This window comes from Crocuta crocuta, unplaced genomic scaffold (genome assembly GCF_008692635.1).
Source record: "Crocuta crocuta isolate KB4526 unplaced genomic scaffold, BGI_CrCroc_1.0 scaffold149, whole genome shotgun sequence".
NCBI lineage: Eukaryota > Metazoa > Chordata > Mammalia > Carnivora > Hyaenidae > Crocuta > Crocuta crocuta.
Genome location: NW_027551561.1, coordinates 2,197,219 through 2,220,245, shown reverse-complemented (window position 1 = coordinate 2,220,245; position 23,027 = coordinate 2,197,219).

Here is a 23,027-nt window from a genome sequence, read left to right as displayed (position 1 = left end):
CAGTGAAGAGGTAGATAGTGGTCATTTCATAGAAATGGTAGCCAACAGAGGTGGTCAAGTTGGCCCACATTTTCACAAAACGCAGGTCAGCTTACAAAGCCACCTCCGCTCCCAGGATGCTACAGGGCTGTCATGGACATGCAGAGGTTTGGGGTGACCTCCTTGTAACCACTTGGTACTCTCTTCCGAGTAGTGTCTCCCAAGAGTGGCTGAAGTCTATCTGAAGGTGTCTCTTCCTAAGAAACTGAGGAATTCTCACTTCCGCTGAGAAGGCGGAAATCTTAAACCTAGATTGATTCTCTGACTGTACTGCCTGCCTCTCAACAAACAGAACTAAGAGAGACAGATATTATTGAGAAGGCAACAAACATATAATGAAATATTTCTTTAAATTTTAATTTCAGTATAGTTAACATATAGGGTTATATTGGTTTCAGTTGTACAATATAATGATTCAACAGTTGTACACACTACTCAGGGCTCACCTTGATAAGTGTACTCTTTTGTTTTTTAATGTTTATTCATTTTGAGGGGGGGGGGAGGGCAGAGAGAGAGAGGGAGACAGAATCCGAAGCAGGCTCCAGGCTGTCAGCACAAAACCCGATGCAGCGTTCGAACTCACAAACCTCCAGATCATACCCTGAGCCAAAGTTAGACACTTAACCAACTGAGCCACCCAGGTGTCCCTGATGAGTGTACTCTTAATCCTTAATCCACTTTACTTATTTCACACATTTCCCTGCCCACCTCCCCTCCGGTAAAGTTCCTCTCTGGTAATCTAGAGTTAAGAGTGTTTTTGGTTTGTCTCCCTTTCCCCTCCCTCTTATTTTGTTTCTTAAATTGCACATATGAGTGAGATCATATGGTGTTTGACTTTCTCTGGTTATTTTACTTAGCATTGTATTCTCTAGATCTATCCGTGTTGTAGCAAATGGTAAGATTTCATTCTTTTTACAGCCCAATAATATTCCATCCTGTATATACACCATATCTTCTTTGTCCATTCGTCTATTGATGAACACGGGCTGCTTCCATAAGTTGGCCATTGTAAATAGCACTGTAATAAACAGAGGGGTGCAAGTATCTTTTTCAAATTAGTGTTTTGGTATTCTTGGGTAAATACCCAGTAGTGGAGTTACTGGATCACATGGTAGTTCTATTTTTAATTTTTGTGAGGAAGTTCCATTCTGTTTTTCACAATGGCTACACTAGTTTGCATTCCCACCAACCGGGCAAGAGGGTTCCTTTTTCTCCTCATCCTCACCAACACTTATTTCTTGTGTTTCTGATTTTAGGCATTCTGACAGGTGTGAAGTGGTATCTCATTGTGGTTTTGATTTGCATTTTCCTAATGATGAATGATGTTGAACATCTTTTCATGTGTCTGTTGGCCATCTGTCTTCTTTGGAGAAATGTCTGTTCATATCTTCTGCCCATTTTTTAATTGGATTATTTGGGGTGTTTTGGTGTTGAGTTGTATAAGTTCTCTCTCTGTATTTTGGATACTAACCCTTTACTGGATATGTCATTTGCAAATCTCTTATCCCATTCAGTAGATTGTTATTTCACTTTGATGGGTGGTTGCTATGCAGAAGCTTTTTGATGTAGTCTCAATAGTTCATTTTTGCTTTTGTTTCCCTTGCTTCAGGAGACATATCTAGAAAAATGTTACTATGGCCGATGACAGATAAATTACTACCTATGATCTTTTACTAGGATTTTTATGGTTTTAGGGGCTTAGGGGCACCTGGGTGGCTCAGTCAGCTGAGCATCTGACTCTTGATTTCAGCTCAGGTCATGATCCTGGGATTATGGGATAGAGCCTGATCAGGATTCTCTTTCACTCTCTCTCTCTCTCTCTCTGCCCGTCCCCCCCCAAATAAATAAGTAAATTTTTTTAAAATAGGTTTTTATAGTTTTAGATCTCACCTGTTTTTTTTAAGTCTCACTTTTTTTTTTTTTAATGGTTTCAGGTCTCACATTTAGCTCCTTAATCCATTTTGGATTTATTTTTGTTTACGGTGCAAGAAAGTGATCCAGTTTCATTCTTTCGCATGTTCTTCCAACTTTCCCAACAGCATTTGTTGAAGAGACTGTCTTTTTCCACTGAATATTCTTGTCTCCGTTGTAATCATGGGTTTATTACTGGACTCTCTATTCTGTTCCATGGATCTGTGTGTCTATTTTTGTGCCAGTATAATTTTGTTTTGGTGACTACAGTTTTGTAGTATATCTTGAAATCCGGGATTGTGATACCCTGCAGCTTTGTTCTTCTTCCTCAAGACTGCTTTGGCTCTCCAGCGTCTTTTGTGGTTCCAGACAAATTTTAGGATTATTTGTTCCGGTTCTGTGAAAAATACTGGCGGTATTTTTCTAAGGATTGCATTAAATCTGTAGATTGCTTTGGGTAGTATGGACATTTTAACATTATTTGTTCTTCCAGTCCATGAGCATGGATTGTCTTTCCATTTGTTTGTGTCATCTTTATTTTTTTCATCAGTGTTTTATGGTTTTCAGAATACAAACTTTTTCACCTCCTTGCTTAGGTTTATTCCTAGGTATTTTATTATTTTTGATGCAATTATACATGGGATTGTTTTCTTAATTTCTCTTTCTACTACTTCATTATTGCTGTGTAGGAATATACAGAAATGGATTTCTGTATATTGATTTTGTTTCCTGTGACCTTACTGAATTCATGTGTCAGTTCTAATAGTTTTTGGTGGAGTCTTTAGGGTTTCCTATATATACAGTATTATGTCTTATGAAAATAATGAAAATTTAAAGGTGGATGTGAAGGGGCACCTGGATGGCTCAGTTGGTTGGGCATCTGACTTTGGCTCAGGTCATGCTCTCCGGGTTTGTGAGTTCCAGGCTCACACCAAGCTCTTAGCTGTCAGCACAGAGCCCACTTTGGATCCTCTGTCCCTCTCTCTCTCTCTGCCCCTCCCCCACTGGTCCTCTGTCTGTCTCTCTCTCTCTTAAAATACATAAATAAATATGGGGCACCTGGGTGGCTCAGTCGGTTAAGCGTCCGACTTCAGCTCAGGTCATGATCTCATGGTTCATTAGTTTGAGCCCCACATTGGGCTCTGTGCTGACAGCTCAGAGCCTGGAGCCTGCTTCGGATTCTGTGTCTCCCTCNTCTCTCTCTCTGTCTCTCCCTCTCTCTCTCTCTCCCCCCCCCTCGCGCTCTGTCTCTCTCTCTCTCTCTCTCTCTCTCTCTCTCTCTCTCTCTCTCCCCTTCAAAAACAGATAAACATTTTTTAAATTAAAAATAAATAACTTTTTTTTTTAAAAAGGTGGGAAGTGAAGTCAGTGTCTCAGTTGCCGGTCAATATATGTTTTGTGCCCTATTCTTTTATCACAAGAAAAAGAAGAAATACCTCAGTGAATGCAGATTGCTCTGCATTTTAGCGCTGCTTTTTCTACTGTAGTCGGCTTTTGTTTTAATGTTTAGGGAAAGAAAGAGCACACATGAGAGCAAGGGAGGGACAGAAAAAGAGGGAGACAGAGGATCCAAAGCAGGCCCTGGGAGCACGGCGCAGAGCGAGGCTTCTGCGGACAATCAAGGACGTAGCTAGTGCAATAAACAAGCTTCTGGATGCAGTCTATAGCAGAGCTGCAGAGCACTTGACCAGCAAAAGAAGAAGTTTGTAAAGTACTCCAAGTTTCAGTGATACTCTGAAAACCTATTTTAAATTATTTTTATTTATTTATTATATTTATTTTTTAAATTTATTTCTGAGAAAGAGAGAGAGAGACCGCGTGAGTAGGGGAGGGGCAGAGAGAGAGAGGGAGACACAGAATCTGAAACAGGCTCCAGGCTCCGAGCTGTCAGCACAGAGCCCGACGTGGGGCTCGAACCCACAAACCATGAGACCTGAGCCGAAGTCGGACACTTAACCGACTGAGCCACCCAGGCGCCCCACAGTACTTTATATCTGTTAAAAAATAGTAAGTTTTACTTTTTCCTTACCAATTTAGATGCCTTTCATTTCTTTTTCTTTCTTTTTTTTCCTTTGTTTTGTTTTTTTTGTTTTTGTTTGATTGCTGTGGTTAGGACTTCCAGTACTATATCAAAAAAAAAAAAAAAAGAGAGAAGAAACATTTTTGATACAGCATCTGGGACTATAAAGAGATACAAAAAATCATGGTTCACACAGGTGGCGCCTGGCTAGCTCAGTCAGTACAGTGTGTGACTATTTCTTTTTAATGTTTATTTATTTGAAAGAGAGAAAGCATGCAAGGGAGGGGCAAGGGCAAAAAGAGAGGGAGAGAGGGGCGCCTGGGTGACTTAGTCGGTTAAGCGTCAGACTTTCGCTTAGGTCATGATCTCGCGGTTCGTGGGTTCGAGCCCCGCGTCGGGCTCTGTGCTGACTGCCGGCTCAGAGCCTGGAGCCTGTTTCAGTCTGTGACTCCCTCTCTCTCTGACCCTCCCCTGCTCACGCTGTCTCTCTCTCTCCTAGAAATAAATAAAACATTAAAAAAAAGAAAAGAGAGAGAGGGAGAGAGAATCCCACACAGGCTTCATGCTGTCAGTGTAGAGTCCGCTGTGGGGCTTGATCTCACGATTCCCACAGATCCATGCATGACCTAGCCGAAATCTAGAGATGGAGTCTTAATCAGTCGAGCCAACCACCCCGACGCCCCACTAGGGCATGTGACTCTTGATTTCAGGGTCATGAGTTCAAGCACTATCTTGAATGGAGACAGTAATACTTAAGAAAATCATGGTGCCGTATTGAGGTGGCTCTCACAGTGTAAGACTGAACTCCGTACAGCTGCTGTGTGCATGGATACTTCATACTCCATCGAAAATCCTTTAAAACAATCACCAGGTCATTAAATCACACCCTTAAGTATGAGTCTCCCAACTTTATTGAAATATTTCCTTTAATGGAAACAAGCCCTTACTTGACTTGTCTTGAGTAGAGTATCCATACATGGCAGTGTACTAAGCTCTACAAGAAGGAAATAGGACATTAAAAAATATGATTAGTCATTGCCTCCGGGAGCTTGCACTTTAGTTGTTTATTTGTTTTAAGTTAACATTGTGTTTTTACTTGTAGAAATAGACTAATTATTTTAATTTTTTTGAATTTGTTTAAATTTTTAAATGTATGTATTACTTTTACAGTTTACAACTTAATTTTTAAAACTTAAATTTTTTTAATTTATAATATAGAATTTATGAAGATACCCATGAAAGACCCTCTCACAATGTATGATTAAGTATAAAAGCCATAAAATCACATTTTTAGTATCATCACATTGTTAAAAATACAATTATACTTAGAAAACAATAAAAAATACATTAAAAGAAAGTTAAAATCAGTTTTTTAGGGATTATGGGTGTTTTATTTCCGCTTTTTCTAAATTTCTTTTATTTTAATGTTTTATTTATTTCTGAGAGAGAGAGAGAGTAAACAGGGGAGTGTCACAGAGAGAGGGAGACACAGAATCCGAAGCCGCCTCCAGGCTCTGAGCTCGCTGTCAGCACAGAGCCCGATGCGGCGCTCGAACCTACGAACCATGAGATCATGATCTGAGCCGAAGTCGGACGCCTAACCGACTGAGCCACCCAGGTGCCCCTATTTTCGCTTTTCCTTTCATTTTTGTTTGTATTTTCATAGATATCTTTAACTATGTATTGCTTTTATGTTTTTAACTTTTAAAAAGTTTATTTATTTATTTTGAGAGCGTGAGAGAGTGCAAGCAGAGGAAGTTCAGAGAGAGGGAGAGAGAGAATCACAAGCAGGCTCTGTGCTATAGTGCATCTCAGGTGGCCCAAATTACATATTACTTTCCAAGAGTAAAAAGGTGAGGGCACCTGGGTGGCTCCATTGGTTAAGCCTCCAACTCTTGATCTTAGAATAGGTCTTGATCTCAGGGTGCAGAGTTCAAGCCCCTCGTTGGACTCCAACTGGGCATAGAGCCTATTTAGAAAAACAAAGAAACAAAAAAGTGAACCAAAAGCAATAAAAATTACTTTCGGCTACAATATTGCTCTGCAGACTGCCTTTTCCATTCAGTATATCATACACACACACAAACTTTTTTTTTTTTTTTTGTAAACTCTATGCTCAACATGGGGCTGGAACTTACCACCTTGACATCAAGAGTTGTGTGCTCCACTGACTGAGCCAGCATGGTGTCTCTCATGAATATTTTTTCAATAGTACCTATCAAGCTATTTTTCTCTTTCTAATAACTATGATATTCTCTTATATGGGTGTTACAATATTTAATCAGTCTTCTATTGATAAATATCTAAGCTCTTTAAAATTTATTTCCGTTACAGGGCTGCCTGGGTGGCTCAGTCAGTTAAGTGTCTGACTATGATCTCACAGTTTGTGAGCTAAAGCCCTCAGGCTCTGTGCTCATGTCTCAGAGTCTGGAGCCTGTTTTGGATTCTGTGTCTCCCTTTCTCTCTCTGCCTCTCCCCTTCCTTCCTCTCTCTCTCTCTCTCTCAAAAGTAAATAAACATTGAAAACAATTTTTAAAAAATTACTGCTGTTACAAATAATACTTTAACAAACTCCTTGAGATCTTTACACGTATATAAAAGTATATCTAGGGATAAAAATTTTTTATTTTATTTTATTTTATTTTTAAGTAATCTCTATACCTGATGTGGGGCTCTAACTCATCACCCCAAGATCAAGAGTGGCATACTCTACCAACTGAGCCAGCCAGGCACCCCTAGAAAGGAAAGTTGTTTATTATTATTATTATTATTTAACGTTTTATTTTTAAGTAATCTCTGCACCCAATATGGGGCTAGAACTCACAGCTCTGAGATCAAGAGTCTCATGCTCCACTGACTAAGCCAGCCAGATGCTCTTGTTTGTCTATTCTTATTTCAATACGACATCATTTATTACAATAGCTTTCTAGTATATTATCATATTGGTAAGGTAAACATTTTTTTCAGAACTTACTCATTTTGTATTATAAGCCTCCCAGATGAACTGGAGAATCAACCTGAAACATTCTCTCAAGATCCATTTTGAATTTTTGTATTTTAGAGAGGGAGAGAGAGTGTGTAGGTGGGGAAGAGGGGCAAAAGGAGAGAGTGAGAGAGAGAGAGAGAGAGAATCCCAAAACTCTACACTTGGCCTGACACACAGCTCGATCCCAGAATCCTGGGATCCTGACCTGATCAAATTCAATAGTTGGATGCTGAACCTACTGAGCCACTGAGGCATCCCTCCCAAGATCCATTTGATTTTGTTTGGGGCTGCCCTGAATTTATAGATTAAATAGGGGAAAGTGGGGAATCTATTTTTTAATGTTTACTTATTTTTGAGAGAGAGAGAGATAACGAGTAGGGGAGAGGCAGAGAGAGAGAAAGAGAGAGAATCCCGAGCAGACTCTGCACTGTCAGCACAGAGCCTGACGCAGGGCTCGAACCCATGAACCGTGAGATCATGACCTGAGCTGAAGTCAGGTTTAACCAACTGAACCACCCAGGCGCCTCTGGACTGGGTTTTCAGAGTGAACTACTAAAAATTTTCTCTGTGTCTCTCAAAAATAAATTAAAAAACATTGTTGTCTTTGTTTATAGTAGTATAGCTCCTATTTACTTCTCATTTCTCCATATCTATGTAGCTTCAGATAAATGTTGAATATGAGATCAAAATGGGCATTAACAGTAATGGTTACCAATGGTTTCTAATAAGTTTTTTTTTTTAATTCAAGTTAAAGAGATCTTTCTTTTTAAAAAATTTTTAATGTTTATTTATCTATTTACTTATTTCTGAGAGAGAGAGAGAGACAGCATGAGCAGGGGAGGGTCAGAGAGAGAGGGAGATACAGAATCTGAAACAGGCTCCAGGCTCTGAGCTAGCTGTCACCACAGAGCCCGACGCGAGGCTCAAACCCATGAAACTGAGATCAATGACCTGAGCTGAAGTCGGACGCTTAACCAACTGAGTCACCCAGGCACCCCGAGCATCCAACTCTTGATTTCTGCTCAGGTCATGATCTCAGGATCTGGGATCCAGTCCCACATTGGGGCTCTGACCTGAGTGTGGAGCCTCCTTAAGATTCCTTCACCTTCTCCCTCTGCCCCTCACCCACTTGGGTGTGTGAAAGCGAGCGCATGCACGCTCTCTCTAAGCTAAAAGTAATAAGTAAATGGGGTGCCTCCTCAGTCATTTAAGAGTCCAACCTCAGCTCAGGTCATGACCTCTCAGTTTGTCAGCTCAAGCCCTGCATTGGGCTCTGTGCTGACAGCTCAGAGCCTGGAGCCTGCTTCAGATTGTGTCTCCCTCTCTCTCTCTCTCTCTCTGCCGCTTCCCTGTTCGTGCTCTCTCTCTCTCTCAAAAATAAATGTTAAAATGTGGGGCGCCTGGGTGGCTCAGTCAGTTAAGCATCTGACTTCAGCTCAGGTCATAATCTCACGGTTCGTGGGTTCAAGCCCCGCGTTGGGCTATGTGCTGACAGCTAGCTCAAAGCCTGGAGCCTGCTTCAGATTCTGTGTCTCCCTCTCTCTCTTTCTGACCCTCCTCTGCTCATGCTGTTTCTCTCTCAGAAATAAATAAAACATTAAAAAAATTTTTTTAATAAACGTTAAAAAAAGTAATAAGTAAGTAAAAAAAACATAAGAAAAAGGTATAACCTGCTAATTCATACAGGAGAGGAGTCAAAGAGTTAATAAAGAAATATATTCATTCTCACTAGTAATAAAATTTACAAATAAAGTGAGTGAGATACACTTTTTGAAAAATCAATTGATCTTTTAAAATTCTTTTTAAAAATGTTTTTATTGTTTATTTTGAGGCAGAGAGGAAGAGAGGGGGAGAGAGAGAGTGAAGGAGGGGCAGAGGGAGAGAGAAAATCCTAAGCAGGCTCCACCCTGTCAACACAGAGCCTGACACTGGTCTTGAACCCACGAACCGTGAGATCATGACCTGAGCCAAAATCAAGAGTCAGACACTTAACCAACTAAGCCACCCAGGTGCCTCAAGATTTTGGTTTTTTTAAAGTAATCTCTACACCCAACATTGAACTCAAACTCATCAGAGATGAAGGGTTGAATTGCTCTACTGACTGAACCAGCTAGGTGCCCATCATTTATTTTTTTCAATATCATCTAATATTCAATCCATATTCAATTTCCCATGGTTGTCTCAAATACTTTTTTTCCCCCAACTGGTTTACCTGAACCAGGATACAAACTAAATTCACAAAATACATCAGCGAATAGAGCTCTTAAGTCTCTTTGTCTCCATAACAGATCTCCCTTCCTGTCCCTTTTCTTTTTCATGCCATTTATTTGAGAGAAACTGGGCCATTTGTCTTGTAGAATATCTCACATCCTGGATATGTCTTCACTTCCTTATGGTGTTATTTAACTTATTCCTGTATTCCTCATATTTCCTGTAAACTGATAGCTGGATTACAGTCAGGTCGGGGTTTTTTTTTTGTTTTTTTTTAATTTGAATGTCTCAGAGGTGCTGCTTACTGTGATCTTCCTGCTGTACTGCATCAGGGACACACAATGTCTTATGCACTTTTAGCGTGGCTGTCACTGACAAGAAACAATTTTATTATACTCAGAACAATGTGTTTTGTTTTTATACATTTTCTTTATCATTGAAATATAATTGTTATTCAGTGTTATATTAGTAAAAAAAACAACAACATAAAACCAATGTTATATTAGTTTCAGGTATACAACATAGTGATTTGGCAATGCATCGTTCAATGCTCACTGCAGTGCAGTGTGCATAATCAGCGTCACCATTCACTGTTATTGCAGCATTACTTCCTATATTGCCCATGCTGTACTTTTCATTATCATGACTTTCCTTTTATTACTGGAAATGTGTATCTTTTCTTTATTAAGTTTGTATTTATTCATCCCCTTCACCTATCTTGTCCCCACTCACCTCTCCTCTGGCAACTATCAGTTTGTTTTACATATTTAAGAGTCTGTTTGGGGGGCACCTGGGTGCCTCAGTTGGTTAAGCATCCGACTCTGATTCAGCTCAGGGCATGATCCCCGGGTCGTGGAATTGAGTCCCATGTCGGCTCTGTGCTGAGTGTGGAGCCTGCCCAAGATTATCCTCTCTCTATGCAGACCAGAAAATATATAGCAAATATTAACAGTGGTTGTTCTTTTAATAAATAAACTATAAAAGTTTATTTTTGAGACAGAGACAAAGCACAAGTGGTGGAGGGGCAGAGAGAGGGAGACACAGAATCTGAAGCAGGCTCCAGGCTCTGAGCTGTCAGCACAGAACCTGATGCAGGGCACAAACCCAAGAACCACGAGATCATTACCTGAGCCAAAGTCTGATGCTTAACCAACTGAGCCACCCAGGCGCCCCTTAATAGTGGTTTTTCTTGTGTAATCATATAACTGGTGGACTCTTCGTTCTTTCCTGTATCATTACTTTTTATCATAAGCATGTATTATTTCATAAATAGAAAATAATAAAATACAGTGTATTCTCAAAAAAGAAAAAAAGATTATCCTCTTTCCCTCTCCTCCCCTTCCCTGCTTTCTCTCTCCCTAAGGAAAAAAAAAAGTCTGTTTGGATTTTGTTTGTTGATTTGTTTTTTAGATTCCATATATAAGTGAAATCATATGTTATTTGTCTTTCTCTGCCTGACTTATTACCCTTAGCATAATACAGTCTATCCATATATGTCACAAATGGCAAGATCTCATTCTTTGTTATGGCCAAGTAATATTGCACTGTGTACGTATATACCACATCTTCTTTATCCATTCATCTGTTCATGGACACTTGGGCTGCTTCCATTCCTTGGCGATAAATAATAAATAATCCTGCAATAAACATAGGGGTGCATATATCTTTTCAAATTAGGTTTTTTTTTCATCTTGAGGGGTAAATAGTAATGGAATTACTAGATCATATGGTATTGCTATATTAAAAAAATTTTTTAGTGTTTATTTAGTTTTGAGGGAGAGACAGAGTATGAGCAGGAGAGGGGCACAGAGAGGAGACACAGAATCTGAAGCAGGTTCTAGGCTCTGAGCTGGCAGCACAGAGCCCGACACGGGGCTTGAACTCATAAGCCACAAGATCATGACCTGAGACAAAGGCGGACGCTGAACAGACAGAAATCACACAGGTGCCCTTATTTTACATTTTTAAAGAGGATTTTATTTATGTAATCTCTATACCCAACATAGGGCTCAAACTCACAATCCTGAGGTCAAGAGTTGCATGCTCCACTGAGTGAGTCAGCCAGGCGGCCCTCCATTTTTTATTTTTTTTGAGGAACCTCCATACTGTTTTCCACAGTGGCTGCACCAATTTAACATTCCCACCAAGTGTGCAGGAGGGATCCTTGTTTCCACATTTTCACCAACATGGTCATTTCTTATCTTCTCTTTTCAAGATTTTATTTATGGGGACGCCTGGGTGGCTCAATCGCTTGAGCATTGATTTCGGCTCAGGTCATGATCCTGCAATTCGTGGGTTCAAGCCCCACATCAGGCTCCTGTGCTGAAAGTGCAGAGCCTGCTTGGGGTTCCCTCTTTCGCTGTGCCTCCCAACTCACGTTTTCTCTCTCTCTCAAAATAAATGAATAAACTTAAAAAAAAATCTGGAAGGCAATTTAAAAAAAGATTTTATTTATGTATTTCTAAAATTTTTTATATAAACATTTTTAATGCTTTATTTATTTTTGAGAGAGAGAGAGCATGAGCATAAGTAGGGGAGGGACAGAGGGAGAGTGGAGCAGAAGATCTGAAGCGGGCTTCAAGCTGACAGCAGCTGACAACATACTGTGAGATCCTGACCTGAGCTGATGGCGAATACTCAACCAACTGAGCCACCCAGGTGCCCCTATTTATGTGTTTTTAGGTAATCTCTACACCTAACGTGGGGCTTGAACTCATAACCCCAAGATCAAGAATTGCATGCTGCATCAACTAAGCCAGCCAGGAGCCCCAACATTTGTTATGTCTTGCTGCGATAAATATTTTTATTATTTGTTTATTTGTTTGTTTTTATGAGACAAATATTTTCAAACTGCTTTATTGAGATATAATTTACATACCATAAAGATCCATTCGTTTTCAGCATAAAATTCAATTAATTTCAGTGGATTACCAGAGTTATGTAGCCATTGCCAGAGTCTAATTTTAGAAGATTTCCATCACACTGAAGTGAAACTTTGAGCCTATTTACAGTCAGTCCCCATCCCCACTCCCAGCTCTGGGCAAGCATTAATCTATTTTCTGTCTCATAGATTCACCCCTTAGAGAGAAAAATCATGTGCTATGTGCTCCACTGACTTGGTCTCTCTGTTAACTCTCAGTTGGTTTTGGAATTCGATTCAGACATTTTAACCTCACTATGCCTTCTTTCTCTTGCTCCCGTTTTTCTCAATCCCTCATTCACTGATGTTGATTAATTTTTTAAAATATTTTTTAAGTTTATTTATTTTGAAAGAGAGAGAGAAACCATGAGTCAGGGAGGGGCAGAGACAGAGGGAGAGAGAGAATCCCAAGGTAGCTCCATGCTGTCAGTGCAGAGCCCAACACACAAACCGTGAGATCATGACCTGAGCCAAAATCAAGAGTTGGATGTTTAATCGACTGAACCACCCAGGTGACCCTTCTTAAATATATTTTAAAGCTTATTTTTTTTGAGAGAGAGAGAGAGAGAGAGACAGAGAGAACGAGAAAAAGGGAGAGAGAGTGCATGAACATGCACACAAGTGGCGGAGGACCTGCGAGAAAGAGGGAGAGAGAATCCCAAGCAGGCTCTACAGAGCCTGGGGCGGGGCTCGATCTCATGTACGCTGAGATCATAACCTGAGCTAAAATCAAGAGTCAGACGCTTCACCGACTGAGCCACTCAGGCACCCCACTGTCGATCAATTTTTAAGAACAGTGTCTCTAGTTTTATGCTTGATTTCCTGGCTTTGTGCATTTTGTGCCATCTTGTACCCTTCAGTAGCCAGCTCTGTGCTCCCTAGATGATCAGGGCTGGGCTAGCCATTAAGAACCGTTGTAAGATTGGTAAAATAGGTGCCCCTCCAACACACAGTCTTAGAGGCTTGCTGCTTAGCGGGTAAAAGGCTATGCTTGAACTTAAAACTATGCCCCTTGCAGGCAGGCAAAGCCAGGAGCCAGGCCTGAGTCTTGGCTAGCAGAGCACAGACTGTATTTCAACTCCGCTCCTCTGTGCCCCCCAAGCCCTTGGTTAGGGCCTAACCTGTATATCCACACACAGCGGCACTGCTAGTAAGACTAGACATTTAGGGGCACCTGGGTGGCTCAGTCGGTTAGGCATCCAACTTTGGGTCAGGTCATGATCTCATGGTTCGTGGGTTTGAGCCCCGCATCGGGCTCTGTGCTGACAGCTAGCTCAGAGCCTGGAGCCTGCTTCAGATTCTGTATCTCCCTCTCTCTCTGACCCTCCCCTGCTAATGCTGTGTGTGTGTGTGTGTGTGTGTGTGTGTGTGTGTGTGTGTCTCAGAAATAAATGAAACATTAAAAGAAAAAGAAAAAACAAGACTAGGCATTTAGTTCTCCTTTACAGTAGTAAATAGAGGTTTACTATTAGTCATTTGACAAACATTTGCTGAGTGTTTCCCATGTGGTAACCATGTAAGGTGCTACAGATAGAAGTGAATAAAATGGGCACAACCCCTGACGTTAAGAAGCCTGCTGTCAGAGTCTTTTCATTCCCAGTAATATTTTTCCCTGGGCTTTTCTTCTCAAACAGTCCCCAAGGCCCAGTTCCAAACACCTACTTTGGCAGGTGCTAAAAATCAGGCTTGGGGCACGTGGTTGGCTCAGTTGTTAAAACGTGTGACTCTTTATCTTTTTTTTTTACATTTTTAAAATGTTTTATTTATTTCTGAGAGGGAGAGAGAGAGAGGCAGCGTGAACAGGGGAGGGTCAGAGAGAGAGGAAGACATAGAATTCAAAGCAGGCTCCAGGCTCTGATCTAGCTGTCAGCCCAGAGCCCAATGAGGGGCTCGAACCCACGAACCGTGAGATCATGACCTGAGCCAAAGTCGGGCACTCAACTGACTGAGCCACCCAGATGCCCCGTGTGACTCTTGATCTTGGGGTCATTGAGCCCCATGTTGACTGTAGAGATTACCTAAAAAAATAAAATAAAAAGCCAAATATTTTTATAAAATAAAAGGAAACTATTAAAAAATACACTATAGGGCACTTGGCTGGCTCAGTCTGTAGAACATGCAACTCTTGATGTCTTTACAGCTCATCCCATCAAGAGGGGGAGTCTATTTCCTCACTCCTGAAAACCTGGCTGGCCTTGAGACTCACTTTGATAGATAGAATGCAGTGGACTTGACACTGTGTCCATTCTAAGGTTAGACCTTAAGAGCCTCTATAGGATTCTTCCTGTTCTTTTGGAATTCTGTCAGTGGCCAGGAGAGCCAGCCCAGGCTACCCTGCTGGAGGACGGAAGATCACACAAAGCAGAGATAAACTGTGTCAGCCCCCAGTCAATCAGAAGCTGAGCAGACCAGGGGAGCTTGGGTGGCTCAGTCGATTAAGCATTGGACTTCGGCTCAGGCCATGATCTCACAGTTCGTGGGTTTGAGCCCCGCGTCGAGCTCCATGCTGATAGCTCAGAACCTGGAGCCTGCTTCGGATTATGTGTCTCCCTCTTTCTTTCTCTCTGGCCCTCCCCTGTTCACATTCTGTCTCTGTCTTTCAAAAATAAATATTAAAAAAATATTTTTTTAAGAAGCTGAGCAGACCAGAACAGTCCCACTGAGCCAACCCAAATTGCAGAACTGTAAAATAAGTGATTGTTGTTTTAAGCCACTAAGTATTGACATGGTTTATTTGGCAGCAAAAGCTAACTGACACAGTAACTTTTTTATGTCCATAGGATGATTACTACCCGCTGTTCCCTCTTGGCTTTTGATGACCTCCAACCTATTCTATGTTTTCCATTATTTTGTCCAAAATAAATATCCTGGGTATCTGCTGTGTGTATAAGCAGAGCTGGGTACTGAAATACACCAATGAGCCACCTGGTTGTGTGACAGGCATGCACAGGTAGTTTCAGTTGGGTGTGATGCTACACTGTAAATACATATTGCCAGCAGAGGACCTGGGACAGACACCTAACTAGTCAGATAAGAGAACTACTCAGATCAATTACTAGTCAGATAAGTCTAGTAATTGAAGGTGAGAGGCAAAGGGAGTCAGAGAGAGGTATAGACTGTAAACAAAAGCCTGGAGGGGCAAGTAAAGAAAGGTCAAGAACTTGAGTGTGGCTAGAGGCCCCAGTGCAGGAGGGAGAGCAAGGAGAGGCAGGGCTGGAGACAGAAGTGGGAACTAGAACATTAAAGAGCTCTCCACCCCTTTGCAGGGAGTTTAGATATCTGCTGCAGGAGAATATACCCTAATACGAATGAAGAAAGCTCACTAGGACTGCAATGTGTTAGGGACTGGAGGGGTTGAACAGAGGCAGACGAGGCAGGCGGCTGTTGCAGTCATCTAGATGACAGAAGTTGGCAGTCTGAACTAACGTAGCAGTAGCGGGGATGAAGTTAAGTGGACTGATGTTATAGATGCTTAGGAGTTGAGATTCCATAAATGACAAGAAATGGGACGATAAATGAAAGGAAGGAATAAAGGATGGCCCCAGGGTTTTGGCTTGGCCAAATGGTGACAGAGTTGAGATTAAGAATGTGGATAAGGCACAGGGGAAGAGAAGGAGCACCTGTGTCTAGTTCAGTCGGTGGAACATGTAACTTTTCTTTAAAAAGTTTATTTACTTTGAGAGAGAGAGGGAGAGAGAGAGAGCAAGTAGTGGAGGGACAGAGATGGGGAGAGAGCAAGTGGAGGAGGAGCAGAGACAGGGAGAGAATCCCACACAGGCTCTGCACTGTCTGTGCAGAACCTGAGGTGGGGCTAGAACTCACGAACCATGAGCTTACGACCCGAGCTGAAGTTGGATGCTTAACCAAATAAGCCACCCACGTGCTCCGGGAGCATGCAACTCTTGATCTCAGGGTTATAAGTTCGAGTCCCAAATTGGGTGTAGAGATTACTTAAAAATAAAATCTTTAAAAAAAAATAGGGGAAGAGATGATGAATTTAGTTTGGAATATGTTAAGTCTGAGATGCCTTCACGACATCCAAATGGAGATGTCTAGTAGGCAGTTGGGTATATTTAAGACCTGACAATATTATATACTTACTCATTATCCAACTTGGGAAAAAAAAAGATAGAAGGTGTCTGATAGTTGAGGAGTTTAGGGACTAGAGGAGGAATGGAAGAGGGATTTGGGAAAAGTGAGAGAACTGGAAGCCTAGAAGGTAGTAGTCAGAGGGTAAAAGATCTCAGGATGTAAGAGGACAAGATAATGAATTTGAAGAACTCAAAAAAAAAAAAAAAAAAAAGAAGGCCAAAGTGATGGATGGGTCACTCCAGATGATAGCAGGCCAGATGTCAAAACCTTTCATAAATGAGAGGAAGGTAGGGGCTCCTAGGTGGCTTAGTCGGTTAAGCATTTGACTTTGGCTCAGGGCACGATCTCACAGTTTGTGAGTTCAAGCCCTGCATTGAGCTCTGTGCTGACAGCTCAGAGCCTGGAGGCTGCTTTGGATTCTGTGTCTCCCTCTCTCTCTCTGCCCCTCTCCCGCTCCCGCTCTGACTCTCTCAAAAGTAAATAAACATTAACATTTTTTTTAAAAATGAGAGGAAGGTTGGTTGATGATGGAAAGGCAGGTAAGGAGCAGAACAGGATGAGCAGACCTTCAAAAATGGTCTAAAGTCCAAAATGGTGCACATGTGTTCAGAGAAGACCTGGTACAGCTCGAGGATGCCAGGAACAAAATGAAGGGTGACCAGGGGACTCACACTTGGGGCAGTTAGCAAGATGACAAGAATGTGAAGTACAGAATGAGTGGGTTGGCCCCAGATGTTCAGGCACAGACTGTTCATGCTTCGGAGGGAATGCAATACCCCTTGAGGAAAGAGCAGCAGCCTGGCAGAGTGTTTCTTTAAAGGGCAGCCAGGGATAGAATTGCCAGGTTTAGCAAATAAAAATACAAGATGCTCAGTTAAAGTTTTCTTGTTTTTTTTAAGTTTATTTATTTTGAGAGAGAAAGAGGAAGTACAAGCAGGGGAAGGCTAGAGAATGAGGGAGGGAGAGAGAATCCCAAGCAGGCCCCGTGCTGTCAGTGGGGCTTGAACTTGCAAACCATGAGATCCTGACTTGAACCAAGATCAAGAGCCGGATGCCTGGCTGACTGAGCCACACAGGCACTCTGCTCAGTTAAATTTCAATTTCAGATATTGCATGGGAATACTTACAGCAAAAAATTGTTGTCTGAGGTGACTATAGCATCTTACTAATGACTACAAAAGCTTTGGCATCATCCAGTCCTAACAGCCGGCCAGGTAGCCTCCGCCAGCTATCCCATTCCTCTGTATTAGTCAGACTAGGCTCACTGCTACAGCTATTTGATCTTAAAACATAAAATGGGTTTTTAAAAAAGATTTATTTTTTTAATGTTGATTTATTTTTGAGAGACAGGAAGAGAAGAGTGCAAGCAGGGAAGGGGTAGAGAGAGAGGGAGGCACAGAATCCGAAGCAGGCTCCAGGCTCTGAGCTGTCAGCACAGAGCCCGACGCAGGGCTCAAACCTCTTAACAGCCAGATCATGACCTGAGCTGAAATCGGACGCTCAACCGAGTCACTCAGGTGCCCCAGATTTATTGTTGAATTTTATTTTTAAAAATTAAAAGTATAGTTTTTAAGATTTTAAAGATTTTATTTTTCATTTTTTTTTGAGAGAGAGAGAGAGGGCACCAATTGGAGAGAGGGGCAGAAGGAGAGTAAGAGAGAATCCTAAGCAGGTTCCATGCTCAATGCAGAGACCGATGCCACCCTAGACACCCCTGAAGATTTTAACTAATCTCTATTCCCAATGTGGGCCCCAAACTCACAACCCCGAGATCAAGAGTCCCATGTTCCACTGACTAAGCCAGCCAGGTGCCCCCATATAATGGTTGAACCGTGTATTTCCTGCTACCTAGCTGATAACGAAGCTGGAGAGACCCTTCTTCAGGCAGTAATTAGGGGTCAGGGGATGAACTCTCTGCCCTGGGTGTTAATCTCCATCTCAGCCAGATGGAAACGGTGAGCACCTGTGGGGGTTTTGTACAAGCCAGGCCCCAAAGTGGCGCAGACACTCCTGCACACGGTCCATTGGCTGATCTCAATCACATGGTCATACATAAGGGCAAAAGAACCTCATTAATGTAGTGAGGCAGTGTGCACAGCAGAGAACATGGATTTGACTGAATAATCTCTGCTAGACTGATGAGGTTTATCTGTGGATCCTCCAGGGGTCACAAGACTCTGGATCAATATAGAAGAACAGGCCCCTTCTCTCCATCTCGTAAACACACCAAGTCCTGATTGCTACTGAAAACGTGATTAAAGACAGAATTAAAGATTAGCACATTGTTTCCTTTTTTTTTTTCTCCAGATAAGGCAGTACTTAGGATAGCCAAAAGTGGCACCTATCAAATAGCCATCACTAAAAGGAATAGGAAAAGTCTGTTCTGTTTTTCCAATTCTAGCTGCTAGCCTGTCAAGTTGGGGCTTTATCTTCCCATTAGGATGAAATTTACCACAAATCATTCCAAACAACAAATGTTTCCCCCCAGTTCTTGCTTATGTAAATGTCGGTTGTCATGACAACAAGAAGACTGCCCTTGATCTCCTATGGCAGAGCTTGCTAAGAAACAAGAAGCAACTAGCTGGTTCAAGCATAAACCTAATCCCATAGGCATGCCTAACAAGGGAAATGAAAAACTGGGGCAATTTTTTATTCAAAAGAAAAAGTGAAAGTAGAGGAAGAATTTGATTCTACTGAGAGAAAAGATGTGGCCAAAGAATTTAAATAAAGCACTTCCTCTTGTTACATTCTTTCTTTGGGGATGGGATCTGGCTTTCTTCTTGTTTCCGGTTATCTCACAAGGCTTGTCAAAGGATTTGGGCCCCAGACTCGGGCCAATTTTCTCTTTACTTCCAATTTACCTTGACACTAGAATGGGGTCACGCCCTTTACTATAGTTTACAGAAAGAAGTTTACAAGGACCTTGCCCCGGTTAGCTGCTCTCTTGACTTGCTACCTCTGCAGTCTATGTTATTGAGACCTAAAAGGCAAGATAAGAAGTAATTACTTTGAATAGTGTTTAGGACCTATTAAGCTACTTCCATTACAACTGGCATTTGAGAACAAAATAATTTGGACATAATCTTAACATTTTTTGTAATGGGATCAGTCTTTTTGAAAGTATTGGTAAAACTAGAAATGAAAAATAAGTTACAACTAGTGAGGAGCTCCCCTGCACTGCTGGTAGGAATGCAGACTGGTGCAGTGGCTGTAGAAAATCTTATGAAGCTTCCTCAAAAAGTTAGGGGCGCGTGGGTGGCTCAGTTGGCTGAGCATCTGACTTCGGCTCGTGTCATGAACTTGCAGTTCGGTGAGTTTGAGCCCCGCGTCGGGCTCTGTGCTGACAGCTCGAAGCCTGGAGCCTGCTTCGGATTCTGTCTCCCTCTCCCTCTGTTCCTCCCCTGACCACACTCTGTCCCTCTTGTCTCTCTCAGAGACAAATAACAAATTTTTTAAAAAAATCTTTTTTAAGTTAAAGGTGGGAGCACCTGAGTGGGTCAGTCAGTTAAGTGTCTGACTTTTGATTTTGGCTCAGGTCATGATTTCACTTGGCTGGTTTGAGCTCTGAGATCGGCTCTGGACTGGTAGCGTCGAGCCTGTTTGGGATTCTCTCTCCCTGTTTGTCTTTCTGGCTCTTCCCCACTTGTGTTCTCTCTCTCTCTCTCAAATAAACATTTTTTAAAAAGTTAAAGATAGAATTATCCTACAACCCAGTAATTGCACTACTGGGTATTTACCCAAAGAATACAAAAACACTAATTTGAAGAGACACGTGCACCTGTATGCTTATTGCAACATTACTTATAATTAGCCAACATATGGAAGCAGTGTAAGTGTCCATCAACAGATGAATGGATAAAGATGTAAGGCATATATAATATAAACACACATATACGTATATAATCACCCAGGAATATTATTCAGCCATAGAAAATAATTACATCTTGCCACTGGCAACAAGATGGGTGGATCTAAAAAGTATAATGCTAAGTAAAATAAGCCAGAGAAAGACAACCACCGTATGATATCACTCATATGTGGAATTTAAGAAACAAACCAAACATGGGGCACTGGNNGTGGGTTCGAGCCCCGCGTCGGGCTCTGTGCTGACTGCCAGCTCAGAGCCTGGAGCCTGTTTCAGAGTCTGTGGCTCCCTCTCTCTGACCCTCCCCTGCTCACGCTCTCTCTCTCTCTCTCTCTCTCCTAGAAATAAATAAAACATTAAAAAAAGAAAAAAAGAAAAAAAAAGAAAAACCCTCTTAAGTATAAAGTACAACCTGATGGTTGCCAAAAGGGTGGTGGGTAGGTGATGGGGGAAATAGGTTGGGGGACTAAGAATACACTTGTCTTGATGAGCACTGAGTAAAATATGGAACGTTGGATCACTATGTTGTACACTTGAAACTAATACAGCACTGTGTTACACTGGAATGAAAATGTAAAAAAAGATACAACCAGAGAATAATCTTTATTGTATGAATATAGGTCCCCTCTAAGTGTTCCAGTCACATTTTCTATGGAAAAGGAAAGGAACATGGCCACAGGGAAGCACCCAAGCCCTGAGACTGGGCTTTGACAGACATTTTTTGTTTCTGCAACAGGACCTTCCTAAATTGGTTTTAGTCTGGTATTAAAATGAACCTGCAGGGGCGCCTGGGTGGCTTAGTCGGGTAAGCGTCCGACTTTCGCTTAGGTCATGATCTCGCGGTTCGTGGGTTCGAGCCCCGCGTCGGGCTCTGTGCTGACTGCCAGCTCAGAGCCTGGAGCCTGTTTCGGAGTCTGTGTCTCCCTCTCTCTCTGACCCTCCCCTGTTCATGCTGTCTATCTCTCTCTCTCCTAGAGATAAATAAAAAAAAATTAAAAAAAAAAAAATGAACCTGCAGTCTTTGAGTATACACAAGACCAGGAAACCAGAGACAGCAGCTGAGAAGTAGTCAGCTGGGGGTCCCTATTCCGCAGCACTAAAAACTGCTGAAGGAAACATTCCTCATTCAATAACTGTATTGTCTGTTGTGAGCTAGGCTCTGTGCTGGGCTCTCAAGATGGAATAACCAAATCACATGTAGCTCCCGTCCAGCTGGAGCTGACTTCTAGTCTAACAGAGGAGATGGAATGAAATGAACACAGAAATACACCACCACAATCTGAGATGAACACCGTGAAGGTGAGTGATGTGACTGAGTATGAGATTATGGGTTTGGGGAAGGCATTTCTGAGGAAGTGACATTGGAACCAAGAGAGTAGGTCAGAGTTAGGGGAAGGGAGGTCCTAGAATGGGCGAGGGCAACTTCATCTGAGAAGCTGACTTGTTCCCCATCCCTTTTTAAGTAACCTTGATGCCCAACGTGGGGTTCAAACGCAAGACTCCGAGATCAACAGTCACACACTCTACCAACTGAGCCAGCCAGGTGCCCCCTAACTGAGAAGCTGAAAGGGAAGCCTGACAGGAGCACCAGGAAGATAGGCCGAGGAAAAGGTCAGCATTCCCACGTATGCCGTTCTATGGAATGTGGGTTGTATTTTATGACTAAGAGGAAGCCATTAAATGATTTTAAGTAAAAGAATGCCATGCTCAGGGCGCCTGGGTGGCTCAGTTAAGCGTCCGACCTTGGCTCAGGTCATTGATCTCACAGTTAGTGGGTTTGAGGCTTGCATTGGGCCCTGTGCTGACAGCTCAGAGCCTGGAGCCTGCTTCAGATTCTGTGTCTCCCTCCCTCTCTGACCCTCCCCTGCTCATGCTGTCTCTCTCTCAAAAATTAATAAAACATTAAAAAAAGAAGAAGAATGCCATGCTCAAGTCTGCCGAGGAACATCGTCCTAGATGCTCTCTGATGAACAGAGTAGGGAAAGCGAACGGCCAGGGTGTTGCTACAGTGGTCCACAGGAGACGGCTTGCTTGCTTGGGTGGTGGTGGTAGAGGCAGAGCCGACAGGATTTGGTGATGATGGGGATGTGAGGGAGAGAGACCATCTATAAATGAGCAGCCAACTGAAACATTAAAAAGAATTACCAAAGCTACTTGCTGAGTACCACATACAGTTGTGCATCAGAAATGGGCACTCGGTTGAGGTGGCAACAGGAGCCATACCCAAATCACACTCTGGTTTGGACCTGGCAAGCCATGAGCCTGGCATGAGCCATGTCCACACAGAGGAAGGAGTGCCTTTTTCAACTGGTTACTCACAAAAGCTACTGCCCACCAAGCTGTGTGTCTGGTGACCGTCAATGACAGAACACTTCAAGAAAGCCACCAGCGGCCTCCATGGGGGCTATGGATGTGGATTTTGTCCTGCTACTCCTAGAATGGAAGATTCACAAGGGCAAGGATCTATCCTGTATCTTTTTTTACAGATCTGCTTAGAGCCACTATAATCTTTTTATTAAAATGTTTTTAAATATTTTTATTTATTTCTAGGAGAGAGAGAGACAGCATGAACAGGGGAGGGTCAGAGAGAGAGGGAGATACAGACTCTGAAACAGGCTCCAGGCTCTGAGCTGGCTGTCAGCACAGAGCCTGACATGGGGCCCAAACCCATGAATTGTGAGATCATGACCTGAGCCGAAGTCGGATGCTCAACCAACTGAGCCACCCAGGCGCCCCAGAGCCACTATAATCTGATCAAAACTAGTCACAGAAGCACTCAGCTAGCTCTGACAGCTCAACAGCCTGCAAAATATGCAGTCAATCTCTCCCTCTGGTGACAACAGATGAATATTTCACGTTTATTAAAATACTTCATATTTAGAATAGCTCCTTTCTGTGTCAGTAGAAGTATCCTTGAATTCATGTGATACTCTCTCTAAACAAAGATTACAAAACGATGAGTGAGGTCAAGATTGCCATCACC